The following is a 22,747-nucleotide window of genomic DNA, read 5'->3' on the forward strand; positions in this document are numbered from 1 at the left end:
GGAATTATTCGTTTTTATTAGTTTGCAGATGTAATCTAACCAGTGTTCATTGAGGTCATGGCACTAAACATTTTTATAATTATTTAACCTCCTCAAACCCACTGACCATCATCATTCTAATTTTCAATATGGTAGATACAGTACAGGCTCTGTGGATAGGGACGCTTCACTTAAAACAATGTTAAAGGGAGTGGTTGTACTCCCCACCTGCACACTGACTCTGACTTACACAATGAAAAGTCAGCTAAAATCTGTGAAATCTGATAAAGTGACATCACCTGAGTCAGATTCAGACTATAAGCTTGAAAAAAAAACAACTAAAGAAAGAGGAGACCCTCTGTAGTCCACTCCTCATCTCTGCTTGAGGCTAGTGGCTCGAGGCTACATTGGAGTAACACACCAAGTTTTGAGGAGGAAGAACTGTATTTCTTAACTGTCTATTGTGAGTTATAGGAGTGCAATGCCAAATCATTGAAGAAGTAGTTTCAGAGTTTTTTTTTTTTCTTGAAGACACCTTAGAACAACTTGTACAGCTGCATCTGTCTCACACGTCGCCCTTTTTCTACTGCTATTTTTACAAATGTAGCAAGGTAGCTAACAAGTTATGTGCTTTAGGGCGATTGTAATGCCGCTTACTGGGCTCTTCTTGGTAAACTGTTTCTCTAACTGGGGAAACCAGCAGTCAACGATGTATAAAATGAGACATCTAGAATATTTTCATTTGATAAAGTGGTGCAGCTTAAAAAAAAAAAGTATTGGTAAACATTGCACTTTAATAATTCAAAATCAATATTTTCATCATTTTCATCACCCGTCGCTCAGTAAAGCTACTGTGCATTACCTTCCCAGCACCAAACAGCAGACGGACACAGTTAGCAGCTAGCTGGTGAACAAAGTGGAACATTTAGCGCCTCAGGAGGTGGTGGAGGAGACTAAAACAGAGCTAAAAGGACAGTGAATATCAGACTGACATTTGTCAAATGAATGATGATTGCTTCATGTCTGCTGGATTTGTAAATAAGCCTCTGATGCACTCGCCATATATACACTTTATAAGATGTCAATGTTGTGTTTAAAGCTTACAAACAAAATATATTAAAGGGGAAAACTGGCTTTAATAAGGGGATAATGGGATTTTTCATACCGTGATGGTGAAAAATATTCTCACAGCAGGTCCCACAGAGAGACAAGGTCATCAAAACATTACTGTAGCTCATAACATTGAAGTCCATCTATTTTAAAGACAGACAATTGTGTCCCCCTTTCCCTCTCCTCCCCTCTCTGCTCCTGCTCCAGGTAAATCACAGTCCTGTCTCCTCCTGTTCTGCTCAGATGAGCTCTGCTGTTATTCAGCTTGCCAAGAGGCCCCTCTGTGTCCCTGCTGTCAGATCAGACCTGAGATATGGCAGAGAGCCCGTTCCTCGCTTCTGATGCGCAACCAGGCAGAAAAACTCGGCTGTGTATCAATCAATCCAACCATTACTGTACTACTGCTATAGTCTATATTTAAAGAGGTGTCTTCCTCGAGGATTGGCAGCTTATGAAATAGACTGGATAGAGTAAGGGTCTTAAAAATGTTGAGTTAAACAGATAATACAGCTATATTTTGGATTCACAGTGCTTTAAATTCATGAATTTTGTAGCCTCATTTTGAAAGGAAGAGTTTGTTCTGCCTCTTAATCTATGACTTTATGCTGATATTACAGTTTTAGAGAATCATTTTAAACTGTGAGAGAAGATTAACTTCTGATTGACTGTCGTAGCTGAGCTGAGTATGTGACGTTCCTCATTAAGAAAGTTCTCATAAATTTCACTTGTGCAGAAAGTATTCAGCGATCATTTGGCAGGTACTGTGCAACGCTTGAAAATGTAATTTCTTGCTTTGATTGCTGTTCCCTCAAGGGATGTGTCACTCCATCACTGAATCATTTTATGAGAAGGATTTTATAGAAAGAAAATGTGACAGATATGCCTGTGTGTTGGACCGGCGCCCCTGCTGAAAGGTACGAGTCAGGGACGAGAAGGGGGGGCTTTAATTTCATCATGGCACAGATTCTATAGCCGTGTTGGCGGCGATGATAGGACTTAATGCCCTGCCAGAACTCACATACACACACACACACACACACACACACACACACACACACACACAGACACAGACACACACACACACACGGATTAACGGGGTGTCAGTAAAACCTGATGGACTCCTCCGATAAAGCCTGCTGCGGCTCACTTCCTCACACACACACAGACACGAATAGAAACACATCAAATCTGGCACCACAGTTCTTCATAGGTTTGGATGAATTGTTAAACAAATTTCATGTCAAACTGTTCGAAAATTTAACCGTCACTGACATTGTGTAGTTCCACACACACACACACATACAAACACACAGGCCTGTGCAGCAGACTGGTGATTACTTGAACACTTTTTCATAACCTACCGGGAATAAATTATCATAATGTTTTTTAGCTCATTGTCATTTCAAATGTTGCTGCATCATTTATCAGCAGCGGCTCTGTCTGAGCATTACTGCGGCCTCTCCTCTGCCTCCTAAATATCTCCATGCCTGTTTACCCTATATGCAGGATTAATCAAAAGCTCCTATGATATTTAAGTTTGCTGCATACATAATGCCTCCATTAGCTGTCCCATTTGATTATATGCTAATGAGTCCCAGTTTGCATGTGATTAATTGCGTGCTCGGTGGAGGGAGCTCTGCAGAGACATCTGGGATGAACAGGCTGGTTGGTTTGGAAAACGCAAGAGCTGCCGCTTTTTTCTACACATACACACACCGACAAAATTCTCTGGGAATTTACCAACATTTACTGAAAAGATCTTTACTCTTTCTCAGCTGCTGAGGAGCTGTGAAGGGCAAGAAGAGCAAACAAGAGCGAAAAGAGACAGAGAGCCAAGAGGGATAACACAGATGCAAGTGTACACACACACACACACACACACACACAAACCTCATGAAACTTCCTCTTTCGAAAAAGGAAGCAGGATCTGTTAATTTACAGTAAATGTTTCACTTTCAGTACCGCTACCAGATTAGACAGTGCAAAAGTGGGTTATTCAAGGTTCAGTTAAATACTTGACTAAGACGATTCTTTCAGTGATTCCTTGTTGAATTCCCTGAGTTAATGCAGTGACATGTCGAGACTCTGATGTCAGACGCGTGAAGAAATCACTGAACGGCGTTCAACCTTTCCCATAATCAATTTTCTGAGAGAAGAGCGGTTTCATTCTTTCGGTTTCCAAAAAAAAGGGATGTGAAAAAACTCCCGCACCTTATTGCAAAATATATGTTCACTATGAAATGTTTTTTTACTTCTCAGAAATGTGCTAAAACTCATCTTACAAAACCATCAAGACTTCGTCAAGCCATCTCTCGGACTCCAGCTCCAAACATAGACAAAGCATTTTTGTGTGTTAAACCCTAAAAAAAATCTTTTCCCCCAAATATTCCCTCTATATGGTTCCGTTCTGTTAGAATAGTTACGTCTTTGTAGCAAAAAATTGATTGAAAGAATTCAGACTTTCTGCTCGCTACATGTAAATTGTAATGTTGCATGTTGAAGGCCTTTGACGGTCCCTCCCACCCTTCCAGGAACTCACTGTAAAAAACACAACTCGTCATTTGTACACTTTCAGTTTTGTAGAGACGAAGCAAACCCGTTACAGCATACATGGATTAGTCAACTTAAGAGGTGCTGGTAGGTGGATTTTGCTGGCCGTTTCCCTCCTGCTTCCGGTCGCCATGCTAAACTAAGGCTTCCCAGCTTTGCACGCTTGTCCAAAACAGTTTACACCCTCAGACAACCACGCAAACACTTACTGGCTGCACCTGATGCCCCTGGATGAATGCTGCTCATGGGCTGCCTGCTCTGGGATCTTAAACTTAACCTACATTCTAGCTTGTTTGCAAACTTTCTCTCATATAGTGAGAAAATAGTTCACTGAAATGTGTCTGTCAGTCAGGCGGTTAGTAAGCCATGCAGCTGCAGAGTCTTCATTTTGACTTAACAATGGTTAGTTTCAGGATGCCCCTGATTTTGCATGAAGTAGCCAGACTACGCTACCAGAATGCTGTGCACGGCTGCTTGCATAGACAGTGAATGGGAAGTCCGAAAATGTTGAAATATTCCTTTAGCATCTGTATGACAATAAAAAGTCCAATCCAAACTTTAAACAAATGACAAAATTAAACTGCACCATGACTACGTTTACATTTGTCTTCAGGTTGGATTCACTTTAATTAGAATAAATCTCCTTCCAGATGTTTTATCTCCACTCACTCTTTATATTATTAAAACAACAATGCACAAAATATTCAGCTAGCAGGCCTTGCATATTTATCCAGCAGTTCTAAGCAGTGTAAATGACAGACACTGCCAGCAGCAGATTATATCAGCTGTAGCCTGTAGTTAATTAACGGTAATTCCCTAAGTACCTTACCCAAAGGCCAAACTGAAACTGTGTTTATTGTCTATTGTTGTGAACATTATGCGATCACTCAAACCTGCAGTTATTATGCTTTATCATCCAACAAGAGGTGGTGACAGATGTCCAAAAAGTTTTGGTAAATATTCTAAGTGCTGTATCGTAGGCAACTGGACTTGGCAAGTCATCAACATTTTGGTAAATATATAACTTTGTTCACAGTGAACCCTGGATATGAATGTGGGATTTGACAGGATTTAGATTCAATAAAATGTTAGAGAAGACGATAGATGATAGTATGAGCATAAAGCAGCCAGACCAGCTGTCAGTCCAAGAGGAAGTGTAGAGTTCCCTCTGTCTGTTATTTTTGAGGAATAAAGTCGTCCTTTGCTGTCGACATATCAGTGCACGGCTGACTCAAAGAATACTTGATAAGAGTGTTGACAGGATGCTGTTCGATTCTTTGGGTGTGTGTGTGTGATGGAACGATAAGAGAAAGAAAGAGAGTAAACAGATGGGGGGGGGGGGGGGGGGGGGCAGAATTAAACATCTGAAGGGAGAAAAGTGGGAACGCATTAAAAATGGAGACAGGAACTGAAATTGTTCAAAAAGAGCAGTCACTTACAGTATATTGGTGACACACATTTTTTTTAATGTCCCTACAGTTGATACCATGAAGGGGAAGTAGAACATATTGAGGAAGCCAGAGCTCCTAACTTGATTCTCCTGCAGACTAAAAGATTTTCTCTCCTGCACATGTCCGTATCTGTCGTATACAATCCCAATTAGCCTGTAGCCAGCAGAGCACCACTATCAAACCTGCTAACTTGTTTGCATCGATAAACACAGGAACAGGTACTGATGCAAATTTGAACCCACAAGCACAGATTCGCATTAACATTTTGGGAATGTGGCCAAAGCAGACCGACCCAGACTGAGTCACAGTAAGTGAGCAGGTGCAGCCTCTGGATGTCGGAGAACACTGACGGGTTTGAAAAATCTCAGCTGCATAGCCCCAGTTCAAAAGAAAATCCCTGCAGCTATGAGAAAATACAATTAAATCAAAGCATATTCGCAGCAGCATCGGAGGTCCACACTGTACTGAGCCCAGTTCAGCTGCGCGCTTCAGGTCAGGTTTGCGGAGGAAAAAGTTGTGTAGAAGCCTGCTGTTAGTTTTAATGAGGCACTGCCAAATCTGACAGATGCAACAGCAGGTGAAGAGTGAATCTACAAGACTGAGGAGATACCAACACGCTGCTAAACATATCCCTTCCAGAGCACTGGTACTGTTTAAATACCTTAAACTGCTGATTATCTTCTCAAGGCAGTGACTGATCATTTGGTCGATAAAACGCCTGAAGACTGTGGAAAACGCTCAATAATATTTCCTAGATCCCCAAGGTGACTTCTTCAGATGTCTTATTTTGCCTGAACAAGACCATAAAAATAAATTCAACTTACTTTAATTTAACGCAAGGACAAGCAGCCAGTTCTCACATTTCTGTTTGGTATTTTCTCTTGAAAAATGACTTAAAACGATTACAGTAATTGTTCTCGCAGACAGATGTTAATTAATTTTAACTGCTACCAACCGCTGCGTCTATTTCTGTTTTATTGTAAGTGTTCTAGTGTTGTCACAATACTGGAATTTCTAACTTTGATACTATACCTTGAAAAATATTTATATTTCTTAAAATTTTTGCTACCACAGGGAAAAACTGAGACAACATCGAGGGCATAAAATTTAAGATTTTAGGTTGAGGTTAGACCAGGCAGACAAATGGACAGAGGGTGTTGGTTGGAGAAGCAGTTTGTCACTCAAGAGCTGGTCCACCTTAAGTAGATCTGGGTCAGAGCGAGTACGGAAAGCGTTTTGAATATTCAGAATCGATATGTATCGAAAAACACTTACGTGTTCCTCCACAGAGGCTATATGTTTTGGCCTTGTTATATGATCAGTGTTAATGCAACAATGAATCTATGATACTTGAAGTATCTACTAAGGTATTCATTTAGTCAAGTTTAGCACAGAAGTCACGCTGCACTGCTCTTAGAACTGTTTTTCATGCCTCTTGTTTGGTGTAATAACAACAGCCAGCATATCCACCGCAACAACTTCTACATTCATGTAAACTTGCTCAGAATTTTGATGGTGCTGCAATAATTTTAGGACTTGCTTCCTGAATTCTTTCCTACTTTTTTTTTTTTAAATCCAATTTTGCTTGTGCAGCTGAAATTGCTTCACTCTGACAAGTCCAAAGAGGGAGTCTGCTCATATGAAACAGCCAAGAGAAAGGTTAGTGTTCTAAAACAGTTTCCTAATGGACAAAACTACAATAAATGAAGGTAAAGACACACTAACGCATATCTAATATGGCAATAAAGCCAAAGAAGCCATTTGTCCTCATGATTATTGGGGTGGTGAAAGAATAAACATGAAGCACTAAGGTTGGGCCAATTTAAAAATGTTCAAACCAGTTTGATATGACACTTTATACGTGAATGAACCAGTTACATGAAACTTCACCACAACCTGCCGCACGTGACTCAGCCGCTCCCAAGAGGAAAACAATGAATTACAGCAGCACGACAGTCCATCAGGTCAACTGTGACACATCGTGATTTCATTTCTCACGAACAACAACTCAACTCAACTTTTCTTCTTCTAAAGTTTACAAACTGGTAAAAACAGGATGAAGCAACAAAGACTAAATGCTTGGAGCTTATCCTGAGACTGTACTGAGATCAGTTTCTTTGGGAGATTACGTCACACTGCTTATCCTCATACTTGCTGTTATATGAGATGACTAAGACTTTACTCAAGAGTCAAGGGAGGCTTACACGGGAAAAATGTCCTAACTCAGTTGCAGAGTAACGAGGAAATCACCCACAACTAAATCAGAGAAACTTGATATTGCATCTTGTGTCTTTGCCCGTTTTAAATATCTTCTTACTGAAATCTACTGATATCTGGTCTTTTTCTTCCCCACCTCCTCGTAGCCTCTGGGTTTAAAAGCCAACCAAAGTTCCTGCTTCAAGTCTGGATGAGTGCCTTTGTTCCATGTTATGCCCCCCTTTCCGCCCTCATTTCCTGTTAACTCTCTGGTCTCTTCCATCGAATAAAATGATGATACGCCCTCAAAGTACTTTTAAGAGAGTCGATAAACAACATGGTCTGTAAGTATCCCATTATCTTGAGTAAGTGGCACACTCAAGTTGGAGAGTTCCTAAGATATGCTTCTGAGTGTTTTATACAACAAAAAGAGTTTCACTTTCATTTTTATGACTGCAACTAACAGTTTTGTCATCACCTATTAATCTGCTGTTTTCTCTGTTTAAGCATTTATCAATAAAAAGTCAGAAAGCAGGGGAATCATTTCTCAGAGTGATGGATTCAAAGTGTCCCTTTTATCCAGACGACAAGATATTATATAGTTCATTATCAAACATAGAAAAGCATAAAATTATGATCTAAAGAGTTGTCAACTAATATTCTGTGGACTGCCTAATCAATTAATCAGTTCATTTTTTCAGCTCTGCTTCCATTGTATTTGATTTGTGAGAGAAAAAGAAGGCAGATATTTTTACTGTCTCTCAGATCAGACGTTGATGTCTGGCGTGATGACACATTGTGCACATATGGAGAGTGGGTTTTTCATCAAACAACCTTTGTCACAACAAGACATGTCCTGATTTAGACCCTGATCCTCCTCCTTTCTGCTCGCAGCAGCCAACTCCAAGGTAATGGAACAAATGAAGATGTCAGGCTGGTTTGACAAAGAGACCCAGCATCCTCCACACACAGCCCTCGTCATCTCGTTGTTTATAGGGGATGATCAGACCGATGTGGCTACAAAGTAAACCAACCTTCAACATCCCACTTCCCTCTTTACTCGTTTTCATTTTATTTACTTTTGCTGTATGTATTTTATGATTTTTTTCAGTTTTGTTGTAGAACAAATAAATGTTGGAACACAGATTGATATTTTATCTTCATCATGATGTGAGACTATATATCATGCGCTGTCTTTTCCTTGTTTTCAAGGTTGCATTACAGTAAATTGTAAAATGTTCTGATCTTACCAGACTGTTGCACTTCAAACGTTCTTCTAATATACTCTAGAATATCTTCTAATATTTCCCTTTAACTATTCAGTCATTATATCCACATTACGGATGATTGTCTATCAAAAATCTCTTTGTGCTAATATTTCGTGAAATTATCAAATAAAAATATCTGTACAAATAAAACTCAGTGTCAAAATTCAGAATAGCGAGAAATTGAATCTAAGTAAGTACAATTTACTCAAGTACTGTACTTTAGTACAATTTTGATGTACTTAAGCATTTACATTTTTTACAATTTCATATACCTTTTACTCTACTACTTTACTACTTCACTCTAGTTACTTTGCAGATTCAGATTATTCAGTTTTAATGGTAATGAAACACAAAAAACACAGATACATATCATTGCAAAAATGCAGAAAATAAGTCCCCATACTCGCTCCGTCCTTAAAGGAGACATGTATACATGTATACTGTATATCACAACTTAGGAAAATATTCCTTTATCATATTAAAGTCATATTTCCTCCTGTCCCAATGTGACATCTCTGCAATCCAGCTTCCAATTAAAAAAACATATGAAATTTAAGTCTGTACATTGTGTCCTAAAACTAAACGCACATCTGTGTCTCAATGAGTTCAGGTTACAAAAGTCTGACAAATACAGTAGCTCGAGCCACATTGGGCAGCTATCTCACCCATCATGAGTCAGATTGGTCTGAAAGTTACCACAACTGTTCATGTGATCACACCGCTTTCAACAGCTGCACATACACAAACAGCAACTTGCATTCAATCAACTGAATTAATATTCATCAAACAAACTCTATTTAAATTAATTGCTGGAAAAACTCATTCAAACCAACTACACTGCATTTTGTTACTGTCTACACAACTAATTCGCGCAAGCAATAACAGGACGAATTAATTATTTAAAAACATCATTAATGACTGCTAGTCACTGGGGATTGAATTTAAAAGATCAGAGAGTCACAGTAGAGATTTTTAAGGCTGCTGCGACAGAGGACTCTCTCTGACATGGATGTTCATTTGATGAGATTTAAGCCATGAATACACTTCACACATAAAAAATACGAGCAGCAAAGCACCTCTGGCAATGCAAACACCACCAGTCTGCAACAATAGATGGGGAACAACAGAAAAGGCATTAGTAAGAAAAACTCATTTGATATTCATCACGAAATGACAGAGGGGATGAAGGGACTCTGCTGTCGGGATCTTCTTGTTAGGTTTGCAGAAATCCACATTAGAAGCAGTCAATTATATCTTCACTGTTTACAAACAGTCAATTTTGATAATTAGACAAGGACGTAACCTAGAAAAAGCTCCAGAAGCAGCACGCAACTTCCCAAAGATCGCATGACAACTGATGTTTAGGATATAATGACATCTAAACTCTTTTCTTTGTCTGCTGCTGCTGCTGCTGTTCAGGCCAATTACACAGTTTTTCCTCCAGTTAGGCCAAACAAAACGCTGCCGCTTAGTCCACGAGGTTAGAAGCAAATACGTACACTTTTATGAGATGCCTATAGGATGAGTCACAACTGTATAATGAGACAGACAGTGGCAAAAAGAGAGTGGATTTGCGAGGGAAAGGTCACAGATATTTTACATACCATACAAACTAGATTTTAAAATACCTTTTCCTTCTCACCAGGACAGCCATTAGGCTCTGAAACTCAACATCTACAGACTAGACAACTTAACTTGCTCAGAGTATGAACTTTGTTGTTGCACAAGCTGATTTTAACAAGTCAGAGACTAATGGCAGTGAATGCTGGAAGGAAAATGGCGAGTCTTACTACTTCATAAAAGTTGTGACAGTTAATGAGAACATGGCATTTGTCACGCTATCACTACCACATGAACGCACCGGAAGACAAACTCTGCTCTGACGAGAAGCGATTTTAGGAAGCATGTTCACGATGATGAGTTACCCGTCGTAAAAGTTTCTGCAAGTTGATTTTTTCTTCCAACAAAAGTAATGAAAATGACGGCTGACTGGCTTGCAGAAGTCTAATCAAATATGATATGCTGCAGACAGTGACAGTGATGTGAATCAGCGTGAAGAATGTAAGAGTGAAGAATAAGCTTCGGTCTTATGAGTCAGGTTCAGGAAGACAATGAGGTTCAACATGCTAGGAATAATGATAAACTACTCGCAGAAGACGAGTTAATTAGACCAATTAAACTTTCTTTTATTCTAATTAAAGACAGCATGTTTTTCTGTGTTCCCTTGACTGATTCATTATAGTCGCTTTTACATCAAATATCGCAAGCGGAGTGAATAAATGTGACTATAACGCAGAATATCCAGATGAACTGTAGTCACAGTGAAGCTGGAGAGATTGTAGACAAAGCCTTCCATATAAATGAAATACACAGAGCGTCTGTCTCTTAATGCGTTTATTTTTCATTCCCATTTCCACACTGCAGATTTAACAGATTAAAGATCCGCAGCGTTTACAGTTGATACAGGAGTCACCGATAGCAGAATGATATGACGGTCTACCAATCAGACACAGACAGGTGACAAACTGAAGAAAAAGACTTTAAGAAACAACTGCAGCAACATAACTAATTCTGATTGTTCCACAGAACACACAGGGAAACCATCTGGAGAGGAGCCGCTAGAAACTGTTTGGAAAAGGCCAGCCACATTTTGAAAACTTGGCGGGTGATTGGACGAACCATCTGTCTATCGCCGTCTATCACAGGCTAACTTCAACCAATCAGATCAACAGACGGAGAGCGCTGTAAGCCGTGCCAGTTGGTAAATCAAATTCTTACCAAAAATATGTTCTGCACTTCTGAAATAACAGATGCTATAGCAGCATCTATGCTAACCTCTTGAGGAGGGAAACAGTCAGTCCTCTCACTCGCTGTCACACCCGTAGCTGCCAGAAGTTCCTCATAGGATGATGATTGGTTTGACCACTATATGATCGACCACAAGCGTATAGCTTGAAGCCGGGCAAGATCAAGACTCGTTTCACTGTCATAATTTGAGCCACTCGGTCCAATAACATTTGGAAAGTCTGGAAGAGCCGCACAATTAAATTATTATCCCTATTCAAGTTAGCCGGGCGCTAAATCGGAAGTTAGCTGGCTCGGTCAGCGGAAGTCTCTAGTGCACACAATGCGAAAGCTATGCAGAAGACAGTTGAGTCATTTTGGCTTCATGCGCCACTGAGCAGCTTTCATAGAAATAAATTGGACTTCATTTCTCCAAGGCTGTGTCCAGGTATAATTAAGTGTCCTTGGGCAAGATGGATTTGCGAGCTCACATGATCACATGATCCTGTGGATCCAGCTGTCTTGCAAGGAAAAACCTAAATAGTGTATCTCAACCTTACTGACCACTTGTTAAGCCCCACCCACCGTAGATACTGTGGCTATGCCTGTCACATGTTTCTTTCATATGCAGCACATACAGTATATAGGGGTCCTAAATATGCACTTGATGGCTACATACACAACAGCATGCTAAAGGACTGAGGCTGAAGCTGCTGGTCCAGTTTATAATGTGTTCCTTGGAAGTAAAGCTCAGTTACAGCAGGAGGAGGTAAAGCATACACAGCAGCAGATAAAACAAACCGTTCAGACCAATTCCAACACTTTTGCCCCTTGTGGTTTAATGTTCTGGTCTCGGAAAGACTAAAAAAGTGGACTCCACCCTCTGACCTCTTTAAATCCTATCATTCTAACTCCAGCCCATACACGCTGTTTCCGCATGTGTAGAAATCCAAGGCTTGGCAGCCATGCTGGGCATTGTTACGGGAAAGGAAAAGGCCTGTGTGAGTTTTTGGATTGGCCATCACTAAAAGTGCCAAATGAGGGAAGAATTGTGTTGATTCCTCCTTTGGAGCAGCAGAGAATCGATGCCAAAGAGCACTGTAGCCGCTCCGGAAGTTCATAATGACGGAACAGTTTACTAAGTCACAATGTTTAATGTTTGTGTGAATTTGTCAACCATCTGTAACACAAGATACTATCCCCATCCAGCTACCAGTTTAACAGAGCAGTATGCACAAAACAGTAGTATAACTCTGAATATTTGGTATTATTGATAGACACAAAACCATCGCAAACATGATCAAGTATTCATATTTACATATAATTACATATTACACAAGTCAGTGTATTTGCACACACGTGCTGTGTCGGCTAGAGTAACACACAGTATTGTGCCTCCTCACCCACGCCCTCTTCTTGAATTGTTTCTGCGAGCAGACAGAAAACCTTGAGAGACCATGAAAGCCCTAATGCCATCATCAACCATAGCCCACTACCTGCAGCAGTGCCATCCCACAGCGCGTTCAGCTGAGCCAGCACCGCAGCTCAGCTGATGTATAGCAGCTGTCGAGCACCGTTTCATCCTGTATTTTATAATTTCATTGCATGCACCCACCCACACACACACACACACATAGGTTGTAAGTCTGAGTAAAGAAGGCTACTTAAGATCTATAAGAAATATCAATAAAAAACACCAGCCACTTATCAAATAACCAGTGTTTTTTAACTACTCCATTAGCATTTCTCCAGCGAGGTTTAATTCACATGGGTGTATGACATCATCCACAGCAGGAAGTCATTAGACCGGATCAATACTCTATATTCCCTACAGACGAAGCCAGCCACAGTAGGACACAGTAGCAGGGCAGGTCCAGGATTGAGTTAATGCAGGGGAGGCAAAGAGAAGCGACACCGTATGATACCTTTATTATGTTATTACATTACAGCCCAGCCAGACGCTGACGCAACAAGACTAGCAGGGGACGTATTCATACGATTATAGTGCAGGATCAGGTAGCGGCATGGGACAGCTGCACAGAGTCTACACAGCACTGGAGACCCTGCATCTGCCATATGGTGGTACATTTGCTGATATACTTTTAATTAGTTCAGCCGAAGATCAATTATGAAGTACAACTTGCTAAGCTGGGAGTCTACTGAAAACAGGTAATGACTGACGTCATCAGGAAAACCCACATCTTGAACAACACACGCACTTACTCCACATACAGAATACCTATGAAGGCTGGTTTCTGTAGGCTGGATCCATTTCCTGTCCCTCTGCAGAACGCAATCAATATTATTTTTACAGATTAACCGCCAGAGAGAAGAGACAGGGGTAAGCAGTCAGTGCAGCATGAGTCCGAGAGCCGTGTCTGCAGGTGCCATTTTGAAACAGCTTGGCATTAAACAATTATTTAATATATGAACAAATATTTTAACAAATATGTGAGGAATAACGAGAAATGCTCTTGATTGGTGTGAATTCCACGGGGTGTTGCTAACTGGAACTCTATCACATCCTGTGTTTATGTACAGGAAATAGAGAAAAAAAAGGAAGTGTGTTTGTGTGTGTGTGTGTGTGTGTGTGAGTGTCAATGTGTCAATAAGTGTTTGAGATTGACCTATTTTTTCTCTAATCAATGCACTTTTTCAAAGAGTAAAGCTGAAACAACTCGTCAATTTATTGATTTTTAATTGACAGAAAATTAACTGGCAACAAAACTGACAGTTCATGTGATTAAGTGACGCGTCGCAGCTTCTTGAACATTTTCTGTCGACCTTTGTCTTCTATTAATGTGCGCTATGGAAATGTCACATATTCAGGTTTTGGACTGTTGCTCAGACCAAACAAGACATTTGAATACATCAGCTTTGTGTCTGGGAAACTGTGACGGGCGTTTCTGTCACTGCTGTCTGACATTTTACAGAGCAGACAATTAGTTGAGAAAATAACTGACAGGTTAATCGATGAGGGGAATAATTGTTAGCTGCAGCTCGATTACGGCACCACTCAGAAAATATCACAAACGAAACTGATAAATACGTCAATGCAAATATAGGCAGATTATTTTCAGCTCTATGCATTTGAGGCTCTCTGTATGTTATGGCCGGTTGATACGGCCTTAAAGGATGACTTCAGCGAAAAATAAAAACTCGGTCTTTATCTTCTCACCCTCAAGCCGGTGGAAACTCAGGTGAAGTTTTGTATTCCTCAAAACATTTCTGGAGCTTCTCGGCAGAATAGCGTTGCAGCATTGTCCTAGACGACTGATGTAGATGGGGTCTTCCCATTAAAATGGCTCCATACTTGTGTCTGAATTGTGCTATACAGATAAACTTGCCTTGCCATATCACAATATAACAATATCCAAAATCTAAGACAATACATAGTCTCATTTCATGCTAACAATGTGGTACAATATACTGCCCAGCCCTACTCTGTCATTAATAAGAGCAGTCATCAGCTCTTCTACAGTTGGAACTAATTAGCCAAAAACAAAGATGTGCACCATGGTGAGTGAACCAGAACTAAAAACCCTTTGCTGAAAATCTCCTGCAAGTCAAAATGTTTTTAGCTGTTCTCAAATTGAATTTGATTGAAACCACTACATAACAGCAGAAAAGGGGCTGTCAAACCCGTCCGCTGCTCCATGTTGTAAAATACTGTCCGTGGGAGGCACAATTCACCATCAGAACCAATTGTGTCAGACAATGACGGCGGCTAATTGGCAGAAAGCTACTATCTGAGCCTTAAGATACTTTTGATTGCATTCTTCTCACCCTCCAATTACTTCCTTCAGAACCTGTCTCCGAAGGCACAAAGTATGACTTAATATGCAGGCGCACAATGGCACAGAGTCCATTAGGGCTGCAGGCTCCTTCGCTCGCAGTTTTAGCAGACAGTTTCAGTCGCCCTCCTCCTCCTGTTTGAAATCATAATCATGGCTTTACTTTCTCATTTCCCCTGCAGCCTGTCCTGTCAGGACGACTGACGACCTCAGAGACTGTTGGCAGCTCAGGGTACGGAATAGATGAGAATTTCTTAAAAATGGGAAGGATGCTCGTTGATAGCAGCAAAATTTCTCTTTGTCAGAGGGAGCACAGATAGTCAGCCGGTCATGGAGAAAGAAACAGGAAAGGAAGAGGGAAGCAGATGGTATGATGTGGTCATATGAAGGATTTTGGCAAATACATTGGTGCAGTCACTCTTTGGAAGAAAATACACCTTAATATTGCTCCATTTCTTCCTATCTTGATAGAGAATAAGTAGACACCTGAGTATAAACTCATCAGTCTGCTAAAATACAACCCAGAACATTTGACTTTATTGCTCTAGCTGAACTAATAATATAAAAATATCTGCGCACTCAACATGAAAAACTCTGACAAGTTGAAAGCAGCTCATGAATAAAAGCCCCACTTCCCTTTTTTTCCTCCTTACTTCTACTGCTGCTTTAGAATAAAAGAGTCCCAAATTACTTCTTTCATCAAAGTCAAGATATTTCCTTTGTTCAGCTCGAGTACGAGACCGAGATTAGAGCTCCAACTGCTCGCCTGCAAAAAGGCCACCGTCCGTCGCTGTTGTTCAAACACTCGGCTGTGGCACAAACTTAAACAGTGTTTGTGTGGAGAAGAAACCAATCTATATGCAGTAATCCCACAAGAGGAGGCAGGATTAGTTACACGGCAGCGGCACAACGGAGAGAATAAGCATTGTGTTATCTGCAAGTTTATGCATGCGCACTCCACAGATACCAACAAGACAATGAGGCTTCTTATCGCAACAAGACCTCAGTATTTCACAACAGTGCGTGGCGAAGACATAACCAAAGGCTACTGTGATGTAACTGACACACACACGCAGACAAACACAGCTGAGCACCACAGCATCACAGCATACGTGGTATTATAAGAAGCTGGTTTTGACATGAAGCCAAGACTTGACACCTTGGAATGGATTTGAGTGAAGGTTTGCCCTCCCACTGAAAAACAATAAATACAGTACAGCAGCGATCATCCACACGGGGAGACGTACTGGAGCACATTTCTACGCCTTTAAAAAAGACTTGAAAAGCTGCTCCTGGCACACTGAGGACTGGAGTGTAAGGTGGCACAAACTCAGGGGAGCTGACCCTGCAGAGTGTCATGTGAGAGCCAGTGTAACAATTCACTTATTATTGGGTCTGATGGCAGATGAAGGTACAAACCTGAGTGTTGTCCGGCTGAAAACAAACCTAGGCTGAGTGCTGGTGGGAGCAGCAGTCTGGACTTCTCCGCTTGGGTTTATTATGGTTCATAATAAAGGGAACAGTGCGCCCTGTGAGGACTCCAGTTAATGTGATAACACAGGGGCAGACGCTGAGAGACAAAGGAGGCTGCTGAGGTCACATCTTGCATATTTGACCATTAGCATCGCAGTCGGTATCGATCCAGTGCACAACTCAAATGGGACAGAACCCGCTGCCGCTGTTCTGCGCCCTGACTTGAAAATTGAAAACGCATCCGAGCAGAAGACAGCGATGATGGGAAGAAACGCAAATAATGCTCGTGATCATTTATGTTTGTGAGCGTGAGGAGAACTAACAAAGGACACAGTCCACAATCCACATCACGTCTCCTCCTCAACGCACATGAAAGCCAAGCATTACAACACGAGAGACACGAACGCGTCGCTGGTTCGTGCTGCAGAGCGCACCACACATTACATTAATGTCCGTACCTTAATCACAACGGGGCTGCGCTGCGGTCACCGCCGCCTGGGAGCGACTCTCAGCTTCTACAGCGGCCAGTAACAAAAAGAAAAGAAAAGAGGAGAGAGCAAATTCTCACACATTCACATCCCAGAACAGTCCAGACGTCCGTGAGTCCGACCGACCGACCGACCGACCCACCGAGAGAGCGAGCGAGCGAGCGAGAGAGCGAGCGTCAGCCGCCTCCAGTGGCTTTAATAAAGCGACAGGCGCAGCGGGGACAGAGGAGCCTCAGTGTGGACGGACGCATATCTGCACTGCTGCTCCATGTCCCCAGCGAGACAACAAACAAGACACTCACCGCTGTTTGCCTCCGAATCACGACGTTCTGTTTATTTCATGGCCCCCGCTGTGCAGCTGTGTGTAGTGGTGCGTCACTGACTTCCGCGTTAAGATGGAGTAAAAAAAAAAAAAAAAGGCAAGAAAAATAGGCCTAATGAATTTAAAGGACAGGCGGCGCACGCGGGCGCACTGAGAGCTGTCCACTACTGAGGAGAGGAGGAGAGGAGGAGGAGGAGAGGGGAGGTGATGAAGATGAAGCTGATGATGACGAGGATGATGCTGGAAGATAAGCTCAGCTAACAAGTAGCCTGATTAATGAGCTCAATCTGCCAGTGACAGAATGTAACTAAGTACATTTACTCAAGTACAATTTCGAGAAAAAAAATGCTAAATATCGGATTCAATAATCGGTCAGGACGATAATTGGTTGACCTTTAATATACAGCAGATACATACATGTGAATACTTTCAGCCTACTTGTACTTCTGATACTTCATTTACTGACAGAAAATTACTTTTGACACTAAAGGGGCACTGTGTAGTCTTGGAGGAGAAAGACAAACTCAGAATTTTAATATTTACAACATTAATGAGGGAATAATACAAACTCAGAAGTATTTATTTTCTACACAAGTGAATAAACAAGCTGTTCTCAGAGGAATATAAGGTCCCAGAACACTGTTTGAAAAGAGAAAGGTGGCAGGGTCCACCACATATAAACAAAGTAAAACAGTATAAACTGTGTTGTCCTTTAACATCAGTTTGTTTATTCAGTTCATTCAGTCATGAAAACAAAGAAAGTCTGTCATTTTAGTTTGTTTGGGCTAACCTCAGGAGGTCATAGAGTTCAGAGACCAAAACTAAACTAAAGCAAGAGTAAAGACCACATTTAATGTGACTCTGGTTTTTTTTGGCCAGAGGTGAGCAAAATGGCCAACAATAATGAATGTATGAAGCTTTAAAGCAAAACTCTGACTACTTGGGTTAAATAAGAAGATTGATACCACACCTACCAATTGTCAATCAATCATCCAGCTAACAATGATATGAACTCTTTATAGACTTTTTCCATTTGTCATAAGAATGTTTTCTCTGGTGATTTCACATGAGTACACATTATTTCTAAGTACTTTGAGGATAGGCTTACATACACTGCAGATCCAGTGGGCCACAACCAAAAAATTCCCATTGGCATAGAGAGGAACTGGAATAGAAACTGCCTACATTGGTACTAAATGGTAGAATAAAGTGTGGAGTATATAAAAAACTAAGACTTAAGTGCAGTGTGATGTGATGTGAAGATCTATAATGGGAACTCCTTGATCTGACAATTTAAGCTTAGATTAGATGCCGCAGTTATCAAGATGCCATCTATGCATGCTGGCATGGCATTCCTGATCTCTGATAAACTTGCAAAGTAATAAGAGGAAACTGCCTTTTTGTTTTCCCGTGAAGACAAGCTTCATTATCCTGTTACCTCAAGGTAATAAGCTTGTTTTCTTCAGACAATGAGAGATTTAACTCGTAATCTTGAGATGACAACATTTTTAAAAAATAGTTGCATGCACAGCCATTCTCAGCTTCACACTGAAGTATCTTGTTTGTTTGAGTCACACAAAAACAAAGCGTAGAAATGACAATCCGTCTTTTGTAGGACTGTTTCTTGGCTCTGAGCCATTACTGGGCAACCAACTGCAGGAAGTTACTCCAGGAAGTTACTTGTCCTGCTCAGAAATAGTCTGCACATAACCCCTAAATGTCATATTTACATGTTGGTTTTTGGACGGATTAAACAAACAACACAGAGTGTGTTGTAATGAGCTTTAAAGGTGCTCTTAGGTGGATTTTGTTACCTTTAGACAAAGCCTGGCTAGATGTTTCCCACTGTTTCCAGTCTTATGCTAAGCTAAGCTAACCGGCTGTAGCTTAATATTTATCAGACAGACATGAAAGTGGCATCAGTGTTCTCGTCTTACTCTGCCAGACAGTGGATTTTTTTATTTCTTTAAAGATGATGATAAACATAATTTTTATCATCATTAATTATTTTAGATGTTTCTAATTATGACATCAGATTTTCTGTAAATCACCTCATAGGTTTGTTATTAGGCTGTAGAAAACAATTCTCAGGAAATGGCTCCAATCTGTCAGACTTTATTAATATTTTCTGGTACAATGGTCTTTATTATTAGATTCTGAATGGCCTGCAGTGTACTATACGACTGACCTAACTGGAGTGATGGAGCCTACTGTAACTCCAACAGTCACAGTGCAGTATGTCGGGAAGAGGCTCACTTCTTAAACGAGGGAACGTATCCTCTGTTGACTCAAAGCCTCGGCTCTGTCTCTGTGAAACCTGTCATTGTGTTTGGGGCTTATTACTGATGCACAGTCTGCCACTCCGTCCTCGGGGTGGGACAACGGAGCCTCTGTCCGCTGTCTGGACCATGTGGGCACCTCAGAAGTGAGTCTGCCAAACTGTCGTTCATGTGTCTCTGCGTCAGATACAGGCTGTCTTACTGCGTGGCATGGAGAGATTAGGATGAGGCTTGTTGTGTAAAAGAGGGGCAGGGAAGTGAAACACAGCTGTGGCGTTGATATGCAAACAGCTTTTTCACCACATTTAAAGAACTTAAAGGATGAGTTCTCCTAAAAAAATGAAAACTCAGTAGTTTTCTACCGAGCCTCTTGCCGAAGGAAAGTCAGGTGAAGTCCTGTAGTCCAGCAGAACAGCTTTGCAGCATTCTCCTAAACATCTGGAGTAGATGGGGGCTTAAACATAAACATACAAGAGAAATAAAACAAGAAACGCTTCATACAGCTTGATTATTTTACACTCGATCGAACTCGCGCTCCTACCTCTGGCCGGTTTGTGCGCTGACACTTTTAGCTTAGCAGTGAAGATTTCAGCCATATAAAGGGTGTTAATCACATCTTTTCAAGTCAGTTTGGGATCACAGCGCTTCTCGAGACTTGGATTACACTGAACAAGCTATTTGGAGCCATTTTATGTTTTTCTTTTTTTGGCTTGCTTTAAAACAAGTCCCCATCTACTTCAGTTGTTTAGGAGAATGATGCAACGCTGTTTTGCGGTGAAGCTCCAGAAATGTTTGGTAGACTACAAAAACTTTACCTTTCAGCATTCGGCATGGAGGTGAGCAGATAATGACTGAATTTTCATCACTGGGTGAACTTATCCTTTAAGAGGCTACTCATATTTCTTACACGAGGAGAATAGAAGCTTTAATACTTAGTTTGACGGGTGGAACCAACCCCAGCAACCAGGCCAAAGGACAATTATAATTTCGATTAGAACAGGGTGTGTGAGTAAAGTGTATAAGAAGAGTTGTTAAGAAAGAGGAAGGATGGAAGACAGGTGGTGCTGGGAAACCCAGACAGGTAGACAAGTAGAAGAAGTTTTTCTCGGGAGGTTTGGTCTGTTAATAGGTGGGAGTGGAGCTGTTCAAAAATTCCTCCAAACTTTTTTTAGTGTGTGACCTTCCTGCTCTTTTACTGGTACAGTGAACCAGTCAGACTGGTAGTCCTTCATTGTCGGACCCATGCACACATGACTCAGCAGAGTAAACACCCTTATTTCATACAAGCACAGTTATGCTTTAGGGCGACAGACAATGTTGAGTGGTAATTGACTGTGTTTTGATTCCAGAACAAGTACAAATACGTTCAGAATAAATCCTGTAAATACTTGATGAAAAAGAGCTCACATTCAGCTGCATTAAAGCTGGCAAACTTCTGTGTACTTCATGTTTGTTACTTTCTAGTTAGTTTCAGCTTGTTCCTCATTATGCCAGTTCATGCATACTTCAGAGTTTAGAGTCTGAGAGATCCAACCACAGTCAGGTGCTCATTAATGATCGCAGATGATGATTACAGCATAACAAATCTCAGCCTGTATATTTGGCAGTAATATAACTACATTATATAACTACATTTTAGAGGCAAAAAACACCAAAAAAAGCAAAGGAAATGGCACAGTTCAACTTTCCTAACGCTTTACTATTTAATTGGTAATCAGTAACCTGAAATGTGTTATGTTTTCAAAGAATCCGTCCCAGAGCTGAGCACATTTTGGTACTGAATATGTTCTCTGCCAACTCCACTGAGCTGGATTTCTTCGTCTAAAAGCCATGTACGAGAGAGGAAAACAAAGCATTGTTTTTCTGTCCGCGCAAAATATAGACTTGCAGCACTTGGCAGAGCTGCCGAGCTGGAAGAGGCAAGCTGAACAATCCTGAAACAGAAAATAGACATTTGGTTTGTTGTGTTTGTGTTACCCACTGCACAGGACCAGTGGAAGACTGTTCCACTCAAGAAGCAGCTGAAGCAAGCCAAAATAAAAACCTGTATATCCCGAACGGTACACTGTGGTTTGAGAATGACAAGATTCCGCTGTTGAAAAAGTGGAGAGAGCCGTTTAATGTTACACTTGGGACTCACAACTCAGATTTAAAAAAAAGGATGGTCAAAGTCCATGCAGCACAGGCCCAAATATTCTGTTTCTGATATGATTGAAGCTCCAAAAGTGCTCCTACACCTCCCTTTTAGCCAAAAATACTCAAGTCCCTCATACACCAAGCACCAGAATTGTGTAGTCTCCAAGCTGAGATACCTGTGATGTCACTTCGCTTGTCGGACATGACAAACCTCCACCAGAACCACAGAAAATACAGCTCTTTTCACAGGCAGCAGTTTTGTCAGCTTGTGGATAAAACAAGAGATTTGAGGACTTCATCTTGGGCTTTGGGAAAACACTGCAACATTTTTCACCATTTTCTGACATTTTATAGACCAAACACGTAATTGATTAAAGCTGCTGTAAGCGTTGTTGTCGTCTTAGCTAACTTCCTGTCCGTTTTGTTGGCGATCCCCTCCCTCCTCTCCACTTCACTACATTAGCGTGGATCAGTAATCACCAGACACAGAAGCAAACAGGAGGATCCTGCTGTCTGCACGTTCACACACAGACAGGACCGCCTCGTTATGGAGCTCTCTGTCCTGATTGGATAAATCAAGCTGGGATACCAGAACATTTTCTTTTCTCTTTTACTGCATGAGCAGGAGGAGGAGAGACATGGGTTACTGACCAAACACTCTATAACAGTGATTACTTTTGAATATAGAGCTATTTAACACTTATACTGATATAAATGTCACTTACAGCAGCTTTAATGGGTCAGAAATTAGTGACACAGTGGGAATACTTGTTAATTGCAGCCTGAACTGAACTGAAAGATGTTGGTATATACGAATGCCAGTGGAGTGGCCAGGATTTAATAGTAGCCTTGGCAACTGCTTGGCTTATCCACGGAGTACTCCCAGTGACTAGACTTCGACATGTTGTGATTATCAT

At 41.1% G+C, this 22,747-nt stretch overlaps 1 protein-coding gene across 2 annotated transcripts in view; it reads right to left on the bottom strand.

The window, feature by feature from the left end:
• Positions 1-17,495, bottom strand: part of marchf8 (membrane-associated ring finger (C3HC4) 8) — a 90,944-nt gene extending 73,449 nt beyond the window's left edge. Inside the window, exon 1 of one of the 2 annotated variants that reach the window (XM_073482030.1) lies at positions 17,396-17,495. The gene's annotated coding sequence lies outside the window, so the exon portion shown is untranslated. Of the gene's footprint in view, positions 1-17,063; positions 17,149-17,395 lie in introns of those variants that run through there. The other variant, XM_073482029.1, reaches the window with a different exon arrangement.
• Between the last annotated feature and the right edge of the window lie 5,252 nt (positions 17,496-22,747).

The sequence above is a fragment of the Pagrus major genome, chromosome 15, assembly GCF_040436345.1.
Source record: "Pagrus major chromosome 15, Pma_NU_1.0".
Classification (NCBI taxonomy): domain Eukaryota; kingdom Metazoa; phylum Chordata; class Actinopteri; order Spariformes; family Sparidae; genus Pagrus; species Pagrus major.